This window comes from Podarcis erhardii, assembly GCF_964252035.2.
Source record: "Podarcis erhardii genome assembly, chromosome: 14".
Taxonomy (NCBI): Eukaryota; Metazoa; Chordata; class Lepidosauria; order Squamata; family Lacertidae; genus Podarcis; species Podarcis erhardii.
In genome coordinates, this window is record NC_138503.1 from 12,134,910 (window position 1) to 12,152,962 (window position 18,053).

Below are 18,053 nucleotides of genomic sequence, written 5' to 3' on the forward strand. Positions count from 1 at the left end.
TAAACGGCGTTCCCGTGTGCTGCTCTGGTTTGCCAGAAGCAGCTTAGTCATGCTGGCCACATGACCCAGAAGCTGTACGCCGGCTCTCTCGGCCAATAAAGCAAGATGAGCACCGCAACCCCAGAGTCGGTCACGACTGGACCTAATGGTCAGGGGTCCCTTTACCTTTACCTAGAGAGCACTTGGGTACTGCTTGTGGGTTTCCCATAGGCATCTTGTTAGGCACTGGGAACTATCCTCCACCAGGGCCAGGGCCTTTTCAGTGATGGCTCCGACCTGGTGGAATGCTCTGTCCCATGAGACTAGGGCCCTTCAGGATTTAACCTCCTTCTGTCGGGCCTGTAAGACAGAGCTATTCCGCCTGGCCTTTAATTTGAATTCAGCCTGCTCTTTTATTTCCCTTTTCTTCCCTCCCCCTCCCTGTTTATGAAGATTACCTGCGCTGAGACTCCACAGGTAATTCTCCCCTGGTCTCCTTGCTGGCCCAAGTAGGACTAATTCAGCCAGCTAGCCCTGGTGACTATCTAATGCTTATTAGATGGATTTTCCCCAAATTGATGTCTGAATTTTATTGTTATTCATGTTTTTATACTGTATTTTATGCTGTTTCAACAATTAAGTGTTTTAAATTTGTTGTTAGCCACCCTGAGCCTGGTTTTCTGAACTGGGAAGGGCAGGGTATAAATAAAAATTTATTATTATTATTGTATTTTTTGCCCTATAGGACGCACTGTTTCCCCTCCAAAAATGAAGGGGAAATCTGGGTGCGTCCTATGGGGCGAATGCAGGCTTTCGCTGAAGCTTGGAGAGCGAGAGGAGTCGGTGCACACTGACCCCTCTCGCTCTCCAGGCTTCAGGAAGACATCCGCAGCCTAGGCAGCCCTGCGGGAGTTCCTGCAGGGCTGTCTAGGCTGCGGATAGTAGCCTGCTTCCCGGAGCGCCAGGCGCGCTGAAAGCAGAGCACCCGGCGCTTCGGGAACACATCCGCAGCCTAGGCAGCCCTGCGGGAGGTCCCCACAGGGCTCCCCACGCTGCGGATAGCAGCCTGCCGCCCAGCGCACGGGGCACCCTGAAGCAGAGCGCACCTCGCGCTGGGCAGACTTCGGCCAGCCCCACAAGCTCGGGGGACAGCAGGGAGGTGCAGCGCTGCCATCCCGCTGTTCCTCGACCTGGTTCGGTTTCCCTGACCTGCTTTTGGGGGGGAAATAAAGGAAAAAAATTTCCTTTATTTCCCCCCCAAAAAACTAGGTGCGTCCTATGGGACGGAGCGTCCTATGGGACAAAAAATACGGTATATTATTTAAAAAACCACTCACTCCAAGGTAACACCCAGCTGTCCCACTTTCTATAATCGAAAATTTGTTTCATTCCTCAAATCCAGTTACACAAGCTGACATTCCTTTGAGCAAAGGCCATTCTTTCCCTCTTGCAGCTACCGAGATATTGTTGGATTCCAATTTCCATCGATCCAGGTGATTGGCCATGCTGGTTGAGGCTGAGGTTGGTGGAGAAATTTGATTCCATTCGCATTTCAACAAGATACAACTGAACTCGTACTTATTGGACCAATGCATGAACCGGAGCACACCAATCCTTCAGAAGTTGCGCTTCTCTGAGTTTTGTGGTGCAATTCTCTGATAAAAAAATGTGCACTAAAGAGGAAAGTGTGCATGAAAATACCGGTACACGTACTAGTAAAAAATAATATTAAGAGGCATTGTATTAGGGGGAGTTGCTTGCATTCGTCTACATACACAAATGTGTTCATTTGGAGAAATTTGTGATAAAATTCTGACCATTTTTCATGGGGATTTAATATCATTATTATTTTAGTAAAGGTAAAGGGACCCCTGACCATTAGGTCCAGTCGTGGCCGACTCTGGGGTTGCGGTGCTCATCTTGCTTTATTGGCTGAGGGAGCCGGCGTACAGCTTCCGGATCATGTGGCCAGGATGACTAAGCCACTTCTGGTGAACCAGAGCAGCGCATGGAAATGCCGTTTACCTTCCCACCAGAGTGGTACCTATTTATCTACTTGCACTTTGACGTGCTTTCGAACTGCTAGGTTGGCAGGAGCAGGGACTAAGCAATGGGAGCTCACTCCGTGGCGGGGATTCAAACCGCCGACCTTCTGATCAGCAAGTCCTAGGCTCTGTGGTTTAACCCACAGTGCCACCCACATTATTATTTTAAAAATGGCTAATTGCATCGGAAATGGGGAGAACTGATCTGAAGATTAGAACGTGAGGAAAAGAGAGAAACCAAAATTGACAGCTTTGTAGCTGGGGCTGATGGGAAGTGGAGACCAAGAATGTTCCCCAAGTCTAAGGCCTTAGGCTCTGGGTGAGTTTTTAGAGCGTTAACATCTTACTCACCCCACCAACATTTGGAGAGGCTTGCAGACAGGCACAGTGAGGCATGTGAATCTAAACATTCATCTCGTGATCTTGGGAGTTCTCATATGAGCTCATTTGCAGTGTATTCATCCCATGTGGGCGGGGTGTCGTGCTTTCGGCTTCCCACCTCAGGAATCCATCTCAGGAATCCCATGATAGTTTGGCATGCTGACCTTCTTTTGTGATAAACTGGGCATTGCAAGCGGGAAGAGAGCTGTTGTGCTCAGGTTCTGCTTCTGAGCTTCCCACACGCATCTGGCCAGCTGCTCTGAGAACAGGATGCTGGTCTGATCCTGCAGCTAGGCTCTTCTTGTCTTCTTCTTGTTTGGTTTTGCTTTCAGTTTTTCAAATTTTATTTATACTTTTCAAGTTTATGCATTTCACCAGCTTTATACATTTCGCTAATTTTACAGTCATTTTAACATTTCAAAACTTGGCTTCTTTCCATCTCTTTCTGTGGTTCCTTAAATTTATTTTTAATATCCTCTGCAAATCCAAATTAATTTACCATATTTTTCTGTGTATAACACGCCCCAGTGTATAAGACACCCCCTATTTTTGGGGTGTCTTAATTAAGAAAATGAGAGGAGATTGTGTATAAGACTACCCCCCCCTTTTAAACATTTTTAGTAAAAAAACCTAGTCTTATAAACAAAAAAGTACGGTAATTTGCTCATTTGTTCATCTACTTTAAATATATACTCTTATAAAACTGTAGTTTATTACAATAACCCTGCCAATGATCTTATCTGTTTACAATTTATCTGTAAATATTCAATAAACCATTTCCATTCAATTATAAAAAGTTTGTTATCTTGATTTCTTTTTCTTCTGGTAAGTTTTGCCATTTCTGCATATTCCATAAGTTTCTGTATCCATTCTTCCTTTGCTGGGATTTCTGCTTCTTTCCATTTTGGGGCGAGTAACATTCTTGCTGCTGTAGTATACAAATACGTTTCTATACAGTTAAAGTAGTTCTGACCCTGTAATTCCCAATAATTCTTCTTGCATTCTTATGCCTAATTTTTATATTAAGTTCACTTGGGACATGGCTTGGGAGGAGGTTATTTGTCTGCCAAAATAGTCTGTGCAGCAGACACGGTAATTGTTTTTGCAATCTAGTCCCCTTTCCCACCATAGTTGCCTCTTCAAAGTACTGACTCGAAAGGAGGGAATCATTAGCCTGCCCAAGAATAATGGTCGTATTAGTTAAGGACACACACTATGGGCTCTACCAGAAGATCTGTTTATTGAGCATTCTTCCTGATTCACTTGCACAAAGCTTATACAGAGGTTCAGCTACTTCCAAACTCTACTGTGCATTCATTCTGATTTGTTTGCAGGTAGGTGATACAGTAAGGTAAAGGACCCCTGGACGGTTAAGTTCAGTCAAAGGCGACTATGGGGTCGCAAACCCATAGTCGCTTTTGACTAGACTTAACCTTCCAGGGGTCATTTACCTTTACCTTATATTGTAAATACAGTGGTAGCTCGGGTTAAGAACTTAATTTGTTCTGGAGGTCCGTTCTTAACCTGAAACTGTTCTTAACCTGAAGCACCGCTTTAGCTAATGGGGCCTCCTGCTGCTGCCATGCCGCCGGAGCACGATTTCTGTTCTCATCCTGAAGCAAAGTTCTTAACCTGAGGTACTATTTCTGGGTTGGCGGACTCTGTAACCTGAAGCGTATGTAACCTGAAGCATATGTAACCTGAGTTACCACTGTATGAGCACTTTACCTGCATAGTTTTTACTGCTATGTTGCTGAGAACTAACAAGACTATGAGTAAGTAAACCGTATTTTAAACTTACTTCTGAGTCTGTTGTCTGATTCTTTGTTAAGCAGAGTAAGATAAGGGTGAATCGGCTTGCTTTGCAGCTGGACTTAATTAAAATAAGGCTTCACAGGCTATTCCTATATGCTCTCCATTTTTCTGCTTAGGATGAGACTTCAAACCCATCCAACTCCTTAAATTCAGAGTCTCCACATTTCAACACCTTGGGCATTTTTAGAACTTTTAGTGTCTGCCAAGCTGCTTGTAGTGACTTTTTCACCAAGCATGCCAGAAATGTTTTAGCAAGGCAGGGAGATAACTTAATTTTCACCCTTATAAAGCAAAAGTTAACTTATGCAAAAAGTAATCTCCAAGAAAAACCAACAGGGACAAACCTCCCAGAAATGTGGCATTTTAAGAAAAGTTTCTTCCAGCCGTTTGGCAAGCCATGCTGAACAGTGGGAGTCCTTCTTTCCTCTTGCCATCTTTAGGTACCATCTCAGTGCCAAACTCCTTGAGACAGCTTTTTAAACAGTGGGTATTTCTGTTGGGGATCCAAATCAACAGACTTGGAAATGTGCTGTTAAAAGGCAAAAATTGCCCCTTTTTAGAAATGAGGATAAGGAGATATTTTGTGCTGACTCCAAACCCAACAATCAACAATAAGATGGTGCCTTGTGTAGAATTCAGGCACAAGCTCCAAGCCACAAAGGCTATGGTTCTAAGGCAAGGGTGGCCAACGAGGTGCCCTTCAGATATTTTTGGACTCCAAGTTCCATCAGCCCCAGCCAGCATGACCAATGGTCAGAGATGATGGGAGTTCAATGAGCTCCACTGAAAATGGCCTATCCATGAAAACCAGGAAGTGACCTCTCCAGGCAACGGGATGGTTCTTCTTACCTCTGTGGCTGCAATCTCCTGGGTGATGTGGACGCCATTAGGCAGTTGAATGTACATGAGTACTCCATCCATTTCCCTCCTTCCCACCCATCCCTCTGTACAGCCTCTGCTGCTGGTAACCCACACTTTGCCACTGTACTGGTCCCATGGGTTACCCGAGAGGCGAGATCCAAGTCTGGACCATGGTCAAAGGTGCAACATGGAGGCAGTCCGTAGTAGCTGAAGCTGGGTGCAGGGCAGGGAGCCGGGTGAAGTCAGGAACAGGCTTGCAAGCAGGGAGCCAGGGCAGGTCAAGAGCTCAGGCAGGAAAGCAGGACAGGGTTCAGGCAGGAACTGTCAACCAACAATGTTGCTCCCGCAACTTGGGACTGGGGCTGGCCGGCTTTTATCTGCCCTGAGGCATAGGGCGGCCCCAATCCTCTGGTGACTCGCCTCTCCTGGCCTGGAGGTGAGCACTCCTCCTGCAGGAACTTAGTTCCCTCCACCTCTCTGCCCTGAGCCTCTGCAGCTCAGGAGAGGCTGGAGGGTTACTGGACCCAGAGGCAACCTCAGCTTCCTCTGACGGGGCTGAGAGTGGAGCACCTGCAGGCAACGGGTCCTCCATCACCTCAGGAGCCAGAGCAGACTCAGCTGGTGCCTGCACCTGAGGATCCAGCACAGGTGAAGACCCTTCAGGCTCATGCCCCAGCCCCTGCTCAGCTGGTTCTGGAGGCAGGGAATCCTGTGCAGGCTGCGATCCCTCAGGTTCAGCATCCAAGTCCAAATCCCAGGCCACCACAGCCACTGCTTCCTACACAGAGTAGACTCACTAAAAATGGATGCATTTAAGTTACCATATTTTCCCATGTATTGGATGAGGTTTTTTGACACAAAAATCATGTCAAAAAACTCAGGTTGTCCAATACACGGATAGTGGCATGGGGGGAAGATGCCACTGCTCGCGGGGAGCGATCTGGGGGTGCTGGCTGGCAGTGTGCAGCTCCCCCCCCCCGATGCTGTTGCTGCGGAAAACACCCTCTGGATCGTTTCCCATGAGCAGCAGCATGTGGGAAGGTGCCCTCCAGCCAACTCGCTGACTGGCTGGAGCACAACTTCCCTCTATGCTGCTGCGCGAGGGAAACACTCCCTAGATTGTTTCCTGCACGCGGCACGCATCAGGGGAAGGTGCCCTCTTTAGGATGTGAAACACAAGAGCAGTCAAGTACAACATTCCTAGAGTGAACATGTTTGCACATGAGGAGGAATGTTTGTCCAGCCAGCAGGTAAACTTCCTGTTTCCTCCTGGGCTGGGACAGACTTCCTCTGCATGTGACTAGAGGTGGGTGTGGCCTCACCTGTGCAGGTAATGACAAAAGCACAGGGCAGGGCGGCCATCTCTCTCTCTTTCACCACATGCATCGAAGACACAACATCTACTAAGCCAAAGATTCCAGCCAAGAGAGGACAAAGGGACTGTCTTCTTATGAGATAGATTCCAAGTGTATGTTACTTCATTAAGCTAAGTCTGCCTTCTGGGATCTGATTGTGAACAGAATGTGAGTAAACTCTTTTTATACTTTTGTAAAAGACTATGTTGTCTCTTATATTTTATGAGGGAATAAGGGGAAAATACCAGAACAGTTATTATAGAGGCTTTAGCGAGCCTGAGCAAACGCATCCGTTGCAAAGTTTAAAATAAAGGGGAATGTTACTCTGCTGAAATTGTGGAACTTGTTAACACAAGTTGGATAAGGATATAATCAAACAATATATCCTCTCCTGCATCCCTGAACATTCCCACGCCCTCTGGCCAACCGGCTGGCTGGCTGGAGCACAACTTTCCTCGAAGTTCTTGTGTGCGGGAAACAATCTAGGGAGTGTTTGCTGCCCGCAGCTGCATGGGGGGAGAGGCTCAACAACTTTGGGCCATCTCCCCTCATTTTCTTAAAATTGAGTCCCCCAAAATAGGGGGGAGTCTTACGTATGGGGGCGTCTAATAGACAGAAAAGTACGGTAGTCCTTTCCAATAACTTCAGTGGGTGTACTCTGCATCGAACTAGCACTGGGGTCAAGGACTGGGCAGAGGAGCAATGGTGGAGTCCGCCTCCCCATCCTGACCCTTCCAGGGAGGAGGAAGAGGAAGACAGTATAGATTTACAACAGGGGTTTGAGGGAGGCAGATGAGGGGAAAAGCTGGGAAATCATGGGAGAGCCGGAACAACACCCAGCTGACATGTTGTCATTAGAAAGCATTCCAGACCCAGAACCCGGCGAGCCTTAAAAGTAGGAGAGCAAAGAGTTCAAAGGCAGATCTGTGATATCTGTGATATTGTGTGTGTGATGCTGGTCTGTGACCATATTAATAAATTCATTCATTCATTCATTCAAAGGCAGAGGGCACGTAGCAGCAGCCGTAGAAGTGACGAATGAGGAAGTGGGAGAGACGGGGGTGGAGATTCACTTGGGACAACACCATTATCCAAGAGGCTGGGTTCTATAGCCTCTCTCTGTAAAGACTGAAATAAAAAAAGGATGGCAAGAAACTTTTCCATGTCTTTATACTTTCCTGGGCAACCAGCTAGGAGCCACTGACAGTATCCTGACAATTGGATACAACCCTAAAGAGGGAATTGTAAACACAATGAGTAGGGAATAAATCCTGTTGAACGCTTTGGGATGTTTGTCTGAGAAAACATGCCTAGGAACGCACTCTGAATACACCTAATGACGCACCACAGCTGGGTGTCCAAGAGGCGTTGCAGATTCTGCCAGATGTTCTCCCCCACTACCCTCCTTCTCCCCAGAAGTATGTGACAGCTGACTCCTACTTGCCATTTTCAAGCCTGCTCAGAAGTGAATACTTCCATATATTAAAAGCACAGACAACTCTACCAGGAGTTGCCAAAGGAAGGACAGATCACTCTTACTGGAACAGCATGAGAAAGAAAAGCAGGGAGTGTCTGTGATTCAGCCCCAAAACTTTGTGTCAGCTAATCTCCCACTCACCATCTCCTTCTGTATTCATCTTTATATTCAGATACATCAAAGAATATTCACCAGGAAATATCATCAATATTTTAACATCATTTTATTGCAAATATAGCAGAAATAAAAGAAATGCCAGATCACATAAACATCTGAATAATCCATCAATCCTATTTTAAACAGATATATTAACATAGGCAGTCCATCTAGCCAAGCAGATGTCCAAGTGAAATGGACAGTTATGAGATATACCTTGGATGGAGAAGGGGCGGTAAGATCTTCAGACCACTGAGGGGTGGATGGATGATGTTTTATCCCCCCTACCTTGAAATACAAGTCTCCTGGCAACTACAAGGAATCGCAGGATCCACATTTGTTGACAGTCTGCTAACCTCCACATCACCTGACTATCATTTAAAAGCATGTGGACATGTGCAAATATAGAGAATTTTTCCAAAACAAAGTTATTACGAGCAGCAATTCCTGACCGCAAAGAAGAAACTCTTTTTGAAATGCCAAAGACTATGTTTCAATAGTTTCTCCATGAAGGCCAGTGCTTCAGTCTAAATTGTTTCCAAGTCCAGCCCTACCATGAGACACACTGAGCCACTGGGCGCAGACAAAAGATTGGGACAGGTGGGAGAAAGCCAATTTGCCTATCCTTGCGTGTTGCTGTCTCTAACCATCTGAAGAAGAAGAAGAGAAGAAGAGTTTGGATTTGATATCCCACTTTATCACTACCCGAAGGAGTCTCAAAGCGGCTAACAATCTCCTTTTCCCTTCCTCCCCCACAACAAACACTCTGTGAGGTGCGTGAGGCTGAGAGACTTCAGAGAAGCGTGACTAGCCCAAGGTCACCCAGCAGCTGCATGTGGAGGAGCGGAGACGCGAACCCGGTTCACCAGATTACGAGTCCACCGCCCTTAACCACTACACCACACTGGCTCTCACATCTGGGAGAATTGGTGGCAGTGCTGGGTGAAGGCCTAGGCTCAGGCAACCCCAACTGCTGCGGCTGACACTCCCACACCCCAAATTTGATTCTTATTAGACAATTGTCTGGAGACAGTGATGGACTACTGGTTGGTTGATTTATTTAAAATACAATAATTGTTGCTGGCTAGATCTGAGTTCTTGCATTGTTCTTATGCATTTGCAGCATAAGTTCCAGCAAAGGAAGAATGGATACAAAAACTTTTGGAATATGCAGAAATGGCGAAACTTACTGGAAGAATAAGAAATCCAGACAACAAACTTTTTATAAGAGAATGGAAATGGCTTATTGAATATTTACAGATAAATTGTAAACAGATAAGAACATTGGCAGGATTAATGTAACCGAAAGTTTTATAAGAGTATATATTTAAAGTAGATTAATAAATGAGCAAATTAAGTTAATTTGGATACGCGGAAGAAATTAAAAATAAATTTAAGGAGCCGCAGAAAGAAGAGGAAGAAAGTCAAATGTTAAAATGATTGTAAAATTAGTGAAATGTATAAATCTGAAAAGCATAAATAATTTTTTTTTTTAAAGCATTTGCAGAAACATATCTCATAACACCATTTTATAATGTTATATATTTCATCCCAGGGCTGCTATCCCCACTGATACAACCACCCCTAAATTCTGATGTACTGATCTTATGATGTGTTCAGAAGGTCAGGCTACAACCTACGAGTCATGCAGTATGCAGATAGCTAGTAGGTCACAGCCAGGATGAAGTAATGAGATACTAGTGGATGTAGCAACCTCGTATCAATTGCCTTCATTCAGGTTTTTTGGCTTTTTTTGACCAATCACTTTGATCTGTTGGTTTGGGTCATGAATGAGCTGTTATAACCACCCTCTTTTGGTTCCATTTGATTCATTCATTTGAATCGTGTTCTTTGGTTTGGTTTGGTTTGGTTTGATTGCTCCCTCTGGGCTGCTTTTCCTGTCTGATTCATCTTCCCCTTTGCAAACAAAAGTTTGATTGTGCGAAGGAATTCTGGGGAAGTTTCTGGGAAAAGTGTCTCTTCACTGCCAGTGAGTTGATCTTGTTTTTTAACCATCTCCTCATCATGTCCACATTCTTGGTGTTTCCCCGGCATTTGTGTTGCTGAATAACTATTCTACCTAGTGCTGAAGACAGACGCAAAGAATTGTTGGCTTTTATTTTTCCAAAATAAAAAAGGACCGGGGAACAGCCTCTGTTGTTTCTTTTATTTGCCTTTAGCGGGTGTTGATATGACCGGAAATCTGTTTTGTACCAAGCATGATCTAACCTACCGGTAATTAACAGAGGAGTCCTAACTATAGGAAGCCAACAGATCTTTCAACACCTTCAGTGAAGCCACCGGAAGTGACCACTATCTCCAGCTTCGTTCAGAAATGGGACTACTATCGGCTGAGCTGGCCCAAGCCAGGCAGAGGGAAAGCAAACATTAAACTTTGTATTATTGTCTTACTCTGCCCATTTCGCCAGGGCAAGTTCCACTGACATGCTAGGTCATGCAACCAAACTGAAAGGGGTTTGGAATAGGTTATGCCTGCCCTGCCCTACCCCTGCCACAGCCCCAGAATACCTACTTTTCAGGACTTATCCTGGCCTCAGTCCAGCTGGATTTGGCTAATCTGGGATGATGGACTTAATAATAATTAATAATAATAATAATTGTACTATTTATACCCCACCCATCTGGCTGGGCTGCCCCAGCTTCCAACACAAATAAAAGCACAATAGAACATCAAACATCATCACCACCACCATCATCTTTAGAATATATATACCACCCGATGCCCGTGGGTCTCAGGGTGCTTCACAGAATAAAATAAGGATAAAAAGGTAAAGGGACCCCTGACCGTTAGGTCCAGTCACAGACGACTCTGGGGTTGCGGCGCTCATCTCACTTTATTGGCCGCGGGAGCCAGCGTACAGCTTCTGGGTCATGTGGCCAGCATGACTAAGCCGCTTCTGGCAAACCAGAGCAGCACAAGGAAACGCCGTTTACCTTCCCACTACAGTGGTACCTATTTATCTACTTGCACTTTGATGTGCTTTCGAACTGCTAGGTGGGCAGGAGCAGGGACCAAGCAACGGGAGCTCACCTCGTTGCGGGGATTCGAACCACCGACCTTCTGATCGGCAAGCCCTAGGCTCTGTGGTTTAGACCACAGTGCCACCCGCGTCCCAAAATAAGGATATAAAACCACAAAATACCTAATAAAAATAAAAGCAACAACCCAATATGCACTCCAACCAAAAAAACACATTTTAAAAGGGCATAGGATGTTAAAAAGGAACGTTTTTGCCTGGCAGCTCAAGGTGTATAATGCAGGCTCCAGGCGAACTTCCTTGGGGAGAACATTCCACAGATGGGGAGCCACTGCAGAGAAGGCCCCGTTCTCGTGTTGCCACCCTCTGGACCTCTCGAGGAGGGGGCACACAAAGGAGGTCCTCAGAAGATGATCTCAGGGTCCAGGTAGGTTCCTATGGAAACGAATGGAAACATTAAAAACTTCCTGATACAGGGCTGCCTTCAGATGTCTTCTAAAAGTTGTAGAGTTATTTATCTCCTTGACAGCTGGCAGGAGGGCATTCCACAGGATGGACACCACTGCTGACAAGGCCCTCTGCCCGGTTCCCTGTAACTTCATTTACCCTGGCGTATCTCCTACTGAGCTGGGATGGGAGACTTCAGCCGGTGCGGCCTTGGCTGGGCCCAGGCTTAGCCTGAGATCCGCCTACTCCAAAGTCAGGCTCTTGGGTTTGGATTGTGCTGCTAGCCTGCCTATACAAGTGGCCCTTGCCATTTTATTTAGTGCTTCTCTTGATGGAGCAGCAGCCAGGGCCGGCCCATCCACGAGGCAAGGTGAAGTGACTGCTTCAGGTGGCAGAATCCACAGGGGCAGCAAATCCCTTGGGCTGGCCCTGGTAGTAGCTATTTTTGTTGTTGTTTAGTTGTTTAGTCATGTCCAACTCTTTGTGGACCAGAGCATGCCAGGCACTCCTGTCTTCCACTGCCTCCCACAGTTTGGTCAAACTCATGCTGGTAGCTTCGAGAACAGTATCCAACCATCTCATCCTCTGTCGTCTCCTTCTCCTTGTGCCCTCCATCTTTCCCAACATCAGGGTCTTTTCCAGGGAGTCTTCTCTTCTCATGAGGTGGCCAAAATATTGGAGCCTCAGCTTTAGGATCTGTCCTTCCAGTGAGCACTCAGGGCTGATTTCCTTCAGAATGGATAGGTTTGATCTTCTTGCAGTCCATGGGACTCTCAAGAGCCTCCTCCAGCACCATAATTCAAAAGCATCAATTCTTCGGCGATAGTAGTAGCTATTTAAATAGTAGCTAAATAGTAAGACTAAATAGTAGCTATTTAGCCTTAACTAAATAAAACCTCCAGCTTATAAATCCTGGTGCCTTTGGATACCAGATGCTGAGAAGCACCACCAGCAGAAAGTTGTTGGGAAAAAATTTATAATGAATTGGAAAAAATGTTTAAATGCACCTTTCCCACCAAAATACTTGGAGTCCTTTTTTGTTGGAGATAATTCTGATGGAAATTCCCAGGTGTCAAAAAAGGTTATTTATGTATGCCACTACGGCGGCCTGTGTTTTGTTAGCCCAAAAATGGAAAACAAGTGAGGTCCCAAGTAAAGAAGAGTGGCAACTTAAACTGATGGAGTATGTGCAGGCTGTGGGTCTAATGAATAGAATAAGAGAACAAGAAGAACATTTGTTTAAAGAAGATTGGGAAATGTTTATTGAATATATGGGGGAAAATTGTGTACACTTGAAAACGTTGACAGCATTAAGATAAATTCAACAGTGTAAATAAGTTTTGATGAAAGTAATAATGGAATACTGAATGGTTTAGTTTATATAAAATATGCAGTTTATATAAAATATGCTATGTAAAAGGGGACGCGGGTGGCGCTGTGGTCTAAACCACAGAGCCTAGGACTTGCCGATCAGAAGGTTGGCGGTTCGAATTCCCGCAAAGGGGTGAGCTCCCGTTGCTTGGTCCCAGCTCCTGCCCACCTAGCATTTCGAAAACACATCAAAGTGCAAGTAGATAAATAGGTACCGCTGTTAATAATTATTTTTTTTTAAAAAAAGAAAGCACGTCAAAGTGCAAGTAGATAAATAGGTACCACTCTGGCGGGAAGGTAAACGGCGTTTCCATGCGCTGCTCTGGTTCACCAGAAGCAGCTTAGCCATGCTGGACACATGACCCGGAAGCTGTATGCCGGCTCCCTCGGCCAATAAAGCGAGATGAGCACCGCAAACCGAGAGTCGGCCACGACTGGACCTAATGATCAGGGGTCCCTTTACCTTTACCTTCATGCTATGTAAAATGAACCATGGAAAGAGAAGGGAAGTCATTGATATTTCAAGGTTGTATAAATGAATACCGGTATTCTAAATTGCAAAACAGAAAATTTAATAAAAATTATTTTTTTAAAAAAGAAAAGAAAAAAAAGTTGTTTCTTTATGGTCCTGCTTTCAGACTTCACAAAGGCATTCGGCTGGCCACTGCAGGAAAAATGACGCTGAACTAGATGGGCCTAGTTGCAGTTGATCCCTATAGATGTCAGCCTTTGCCAACCAGATGGTTTGGGTCACAACTCCCATCAGCCCTGGCCAGAAGGGCGCCAGGCTGAGATAAGTCCTCAGATCTCAACGCTTAAGCAAACCACAAGCTGTTTGTGTTTGTGTTTATCAGGTTGTGTGGGAACTACCCATTAGGTGCTCCTGTTTTCTGTGGGTCCCAGGGATTGTCCCAGCCTTTGACATACGACTTGGGAGTCTCAAGAAACAAAGTATTTTTAAAGCACTGCTACGATTTTAACAAGGGTATCTGGAGATATGATACGCGAAATGCATGATACACAAATGAATACTTGCATAACCTGATACTTAGCAATAGAAACAGTTGGACCAAACAGAAGAAAAGGAGCTTAAGAGAGCTTAGAGCAGGGGTGTGGAACTGGATCTGGCTGGAAGGCTCCCTACAAGCCAGCTTTGACTGGTGGGTGGGGAGCACCCACCTGTCAATCACCTGGTGTCATCATGATATCAGGTGCTGACTTCAAAGGCGCTCGGTCTCAGCACCCATCAGCTGTGAGAGCAGCTTCATTGTTCTCACTAGGGACCAGCAAAGGTTTTACCTACCCCTCACTCAACAACTCATATGGCATCTGATGTTGGGCTGGTGGGCATGGCTTCAGGGAAATGGCATCCTGGGCCTCATTAGCCCTGCCTGTTAGAGGTTCCCCACTACTGGCTTAGAGCAGGGGTGCCAACCTAAATAAAATATGGAGGGAACAGATAATCCCCACCCTGCATAATCAATCACAAGACGTGCCACACACAATTCCATTTGAATAGCAATGCCCATCAACTTTGGAGTGGCCCAGCCCCCTCAAATATTTTATTGGTGGGGCAAAGGGATTGTGCCCCCCTGGAGTTGGCTCCTATGGCTTTGAGCAGTGATGGCCAAACTTGGCCCTCCAGCTGTTTTGGGGCTACAATTCCCATCATCCCTGACCACTGGTCGTGTTAGCTAGGGATGATGGGAGTTGTAGTCCCCAAACAGCTGGAGTGCCAAGTTTGGCCATCACTGGCTTAGAGGAAACACCAGGGTATGTCTTGATGCCTGCTGATGCTGTTCTCAAAGTGCCAGGAGATACAGAGCCAGAACCTGCTTCCTTCCTGCCTTGTGAAAGCAACGTTATTTCAATAAATAAGAAATAAAGTGCTTTTGCGGTGTCCAGCACTCATGGGTTGGGGGGAGTGGTTTTAGTTCATTCCCTTGTCTGGAACTTCTGGGGGCTGTGTGCCAATGATCATAGAATCATAGAGTTGGAAGAGACCACAAGGGCCATCGAGTCCAATGCACAGTAGGCTATATCCCAGCCTTGCAAAAACAAGAGAGTTCTGTATACACAACCCCACCTTCATCTTGGCCAGCAAGAGGAATGGCCACAGTTGAGGGACACCTTCCAGGCAAGCAAATGTGCTCAAGGAGGGCGTGGAGCAGGGCCACAGAGGGGCACAGTTTGGGGAGTGGGAAAGGCCCTGGGAGTGTCCCGAGGGCCAGACAAGGAGGTCTGGAGGAACATATTTGGCCCCTGAGCCTGAGGTTCACCACCAGTTTTAACAAAACATAGTTTGGCCACCTCATGAGAAGAGAAGACTCCCTGGAAAAGACCCAGATGTTAGGAAAGATGGAGGGCACAAGGAGAAGGGAATGACAGAGGACGAGATGGCTGGACAGTGTTCTCGAAGCGACCAACATGAATTTGACCAAGCTGCGGGAGGCAGTGGAAGACAGGAGTGCCTGGTGTGCTCTGGTCCATGGGGTCATGAAGAGTCAGACACAACTAAATGACTAAACAACAACAACAGTTTGAAGATAATGGAGCAAGAACAGGTCAAGCCATGGCCACCCCTGAATGCCAGACTCTGGAAATGGATGGAGAAAGCATCTTGAAGAAAAGCAAAGTTACAGTGGTACCTCAGGTTACATACGCTTCAGGTTACAGACTCAGCTAACCCAGAAATAGTGCTTCAGATAAAGAACTTTGCTTCAGGATGAGAACAGAAACCATGTGGCGTTGGCGCAGCAGCAGCAGGCCCCATTAGCTAAAGTGGTGCTTCAGGTTAAGAACAGTTTCAGGTTGCCTTGAAAGAAAACATAATGAAAATGATCTATAGGTGGTACATGACCCCAGTCAAGCTTGCAAAGATATATCATTTGCCTAATAACAAATGCTGGAAATGTAACGAATGTGAAGGAACTTTCTACCACCTTTGGTGGACCTGCCCAAAGGTTAAGGCCTACTGGGAAATGATCTATAATGAAATTAAGAAAATCCTTAAGTGGACATTTGCAAAGAAACCGGAGGCTTTTCTCTTGGGTATGGTCGGCCAATTGGTACCAAAGAAAGATAGGACTTTTTTCATGTATGCAACTACAGCAGCAAGAATTCTCTTGGCAAAGTATTGGAAGACGCAAGAACTACCTACTCTGGAAGAATGGCAGACGAAGGTGACTGAATTTATGGGACTGGCAGAGATGACCGGCAGAATCCGTGATCAGAGGAGAGAGACAGTGGAAGAGGACTGGAAAAAATTTAAAATATATCTTAAGAACTGCTGTAAAATTTCAGACTGATAAAATGTCAAGGGGTAAGAAACAGAGAATTATAGCTGTAAATGTTTAAGTTAAGAGAACCTGAGGGAAGTTAAATATAGAAATGGAATGAAGGATTGCTAAAAAATTGGAAACAAGGGTGCAGTGAAGGGGAGGTATGGGGAAGTCATGTGTTGTTTGTGAATGTTTTTACTTGTGTGTTTTTTGTTTATGAAAATTAATAAAAATTATTTTTTTTTTAAAAAAAGAACAGTTTCAGGTTAAGAACAGACCTCCGGAACGAATTAAGTACTTAACTCAAGGTACCACTGTATATAAAACTATGGCTAGTGTCTTAGAACGTCTGTGCATAAAGGGTTCTATAGCAATACTCCAATATTATTATACTTCTAGTAAATAATGAAACAAGAACAACACATCTGAGAGAAGCCCAGATCTCCCACAAGGTTGCACAGATGGGGAACTGAGCGCTAATATTCCCCCCCTGCTATGCTCCAAATGGTGGTTCAGAGTGATGATGATTCCTTTAATCTATCAATTTGTTTTGCAATGGATAATAAAAGACGGGGTGGGGGTGAGGATAATGATCAACCACACTTTTTTGATTCAAATGCATAACTCTATTTAAGACTCACTCATGAACTGTTGTGATCTTAGTTGGCCTCTATGTGTATTTATTGTTTTTATCATAGCTATGTTCTCTCTTCTATGTATATGTGTGTATTAGTTTAGTAAACTGTCTTACGCATTCTTTGGGGGTCTTGTTTGTTTGTTTTGCAAGGTTATGACCGTAAGTAGGGCTCAGGGTGACATTTTCAAATCAAGGGGTGATCTGTTGTACAAACTAGATACATTCTATCCGATCCTGCCATAATTCCCCCAAAATTCATGTATAGATGAAGGTCATAACCGCACTAAACATAAGCTGTTTCCTAGTTCTGCTGGATCTCTCGGCAGCCTTTGATACCATCAACCATGACATCCTTCTGGACCATCTAGAGGGGCTGGGGGCACTGTTATACAGTGGTTCCGCTCCTTCCTCCTGGGCCGTGTCCAGAAAGTGGTGGTGGGGGATGAGTATTCGGAGCCCTGGGCTCTCACTTGTGGGGTGCCTCAGGGTTCTGTCCTCTCCCCCATGTTTTTTAACATCTATATGAAGCCGCTGGGAGAGATTATCAGGGGTTTGGGGCTGAGTGTTCATCAGTATGTGGATGATACCCAGCTCTACCCTTCTTTTAAATCGGAACTAGTGAAGGTGGTGAAGGTCCTGTGTGAGTGTCTGGAAGTGGTTGAAGGATGGATACCGGCTAACAGATTGAGGTTGAATCCTGACAAGACAGAAGTACTGTTTTGGGGGACAGGGGGCAGGCTGGTGTGGAGGACTCCCTGGTCCTGAATGGGGTAACTGTGCCCCTGAAGGACTAGGTGTGCAGCCTGGGAGTCATTTTGGACTTATAGCTGTCCATGGAGGTGCAGGTCAATTCTGTGTCCAGGGCAGCTGTCTACCAGCTTCATCTGGTATGCAGACTGAGACCCTACCTTCCCGCAGACTGTCTCACCAGAATGGTGCATACTCTGGTTATCTCCCGCTTGGACTAATGCCATGCACTCTATGTGTCACCTTTGAAGGTGACCCAGAAACTACAACTAATCCAGAATGTGGCAGCTAGACTGGTGACTGGGAGTGGCCACCAAGACCATATAACACGGGTCCTGAAAGACCTACATTGGCTTCCAGTACGTTTCTGAGCACAATTCAAAGTGTTGGTGCTGACCTTTAAAGCCCTAAACGGCTTGGCCCAGTATACCTGAAGGAGCGTCTCCACCCCCTGGGGTGTTCAGTGTTCAGTGTTCAGCCTGGACACTGAGATCCAGCACCG

The 18,053-nt window shown here is 45.7% G+C and overlaps 1 long non-coding RNA gene across 2 annotated transcripts in view; it reads left to right on the forward strand.

The window, feature by feature from the left end:
- The window catches only part of LOC309328947, a 340,017-nt gene that overhangs the window by 165,096 nt on the left and 156,868 nt on the right, over positions 1-18,053 (forward strand). The window lies entirely within an intron of this gene.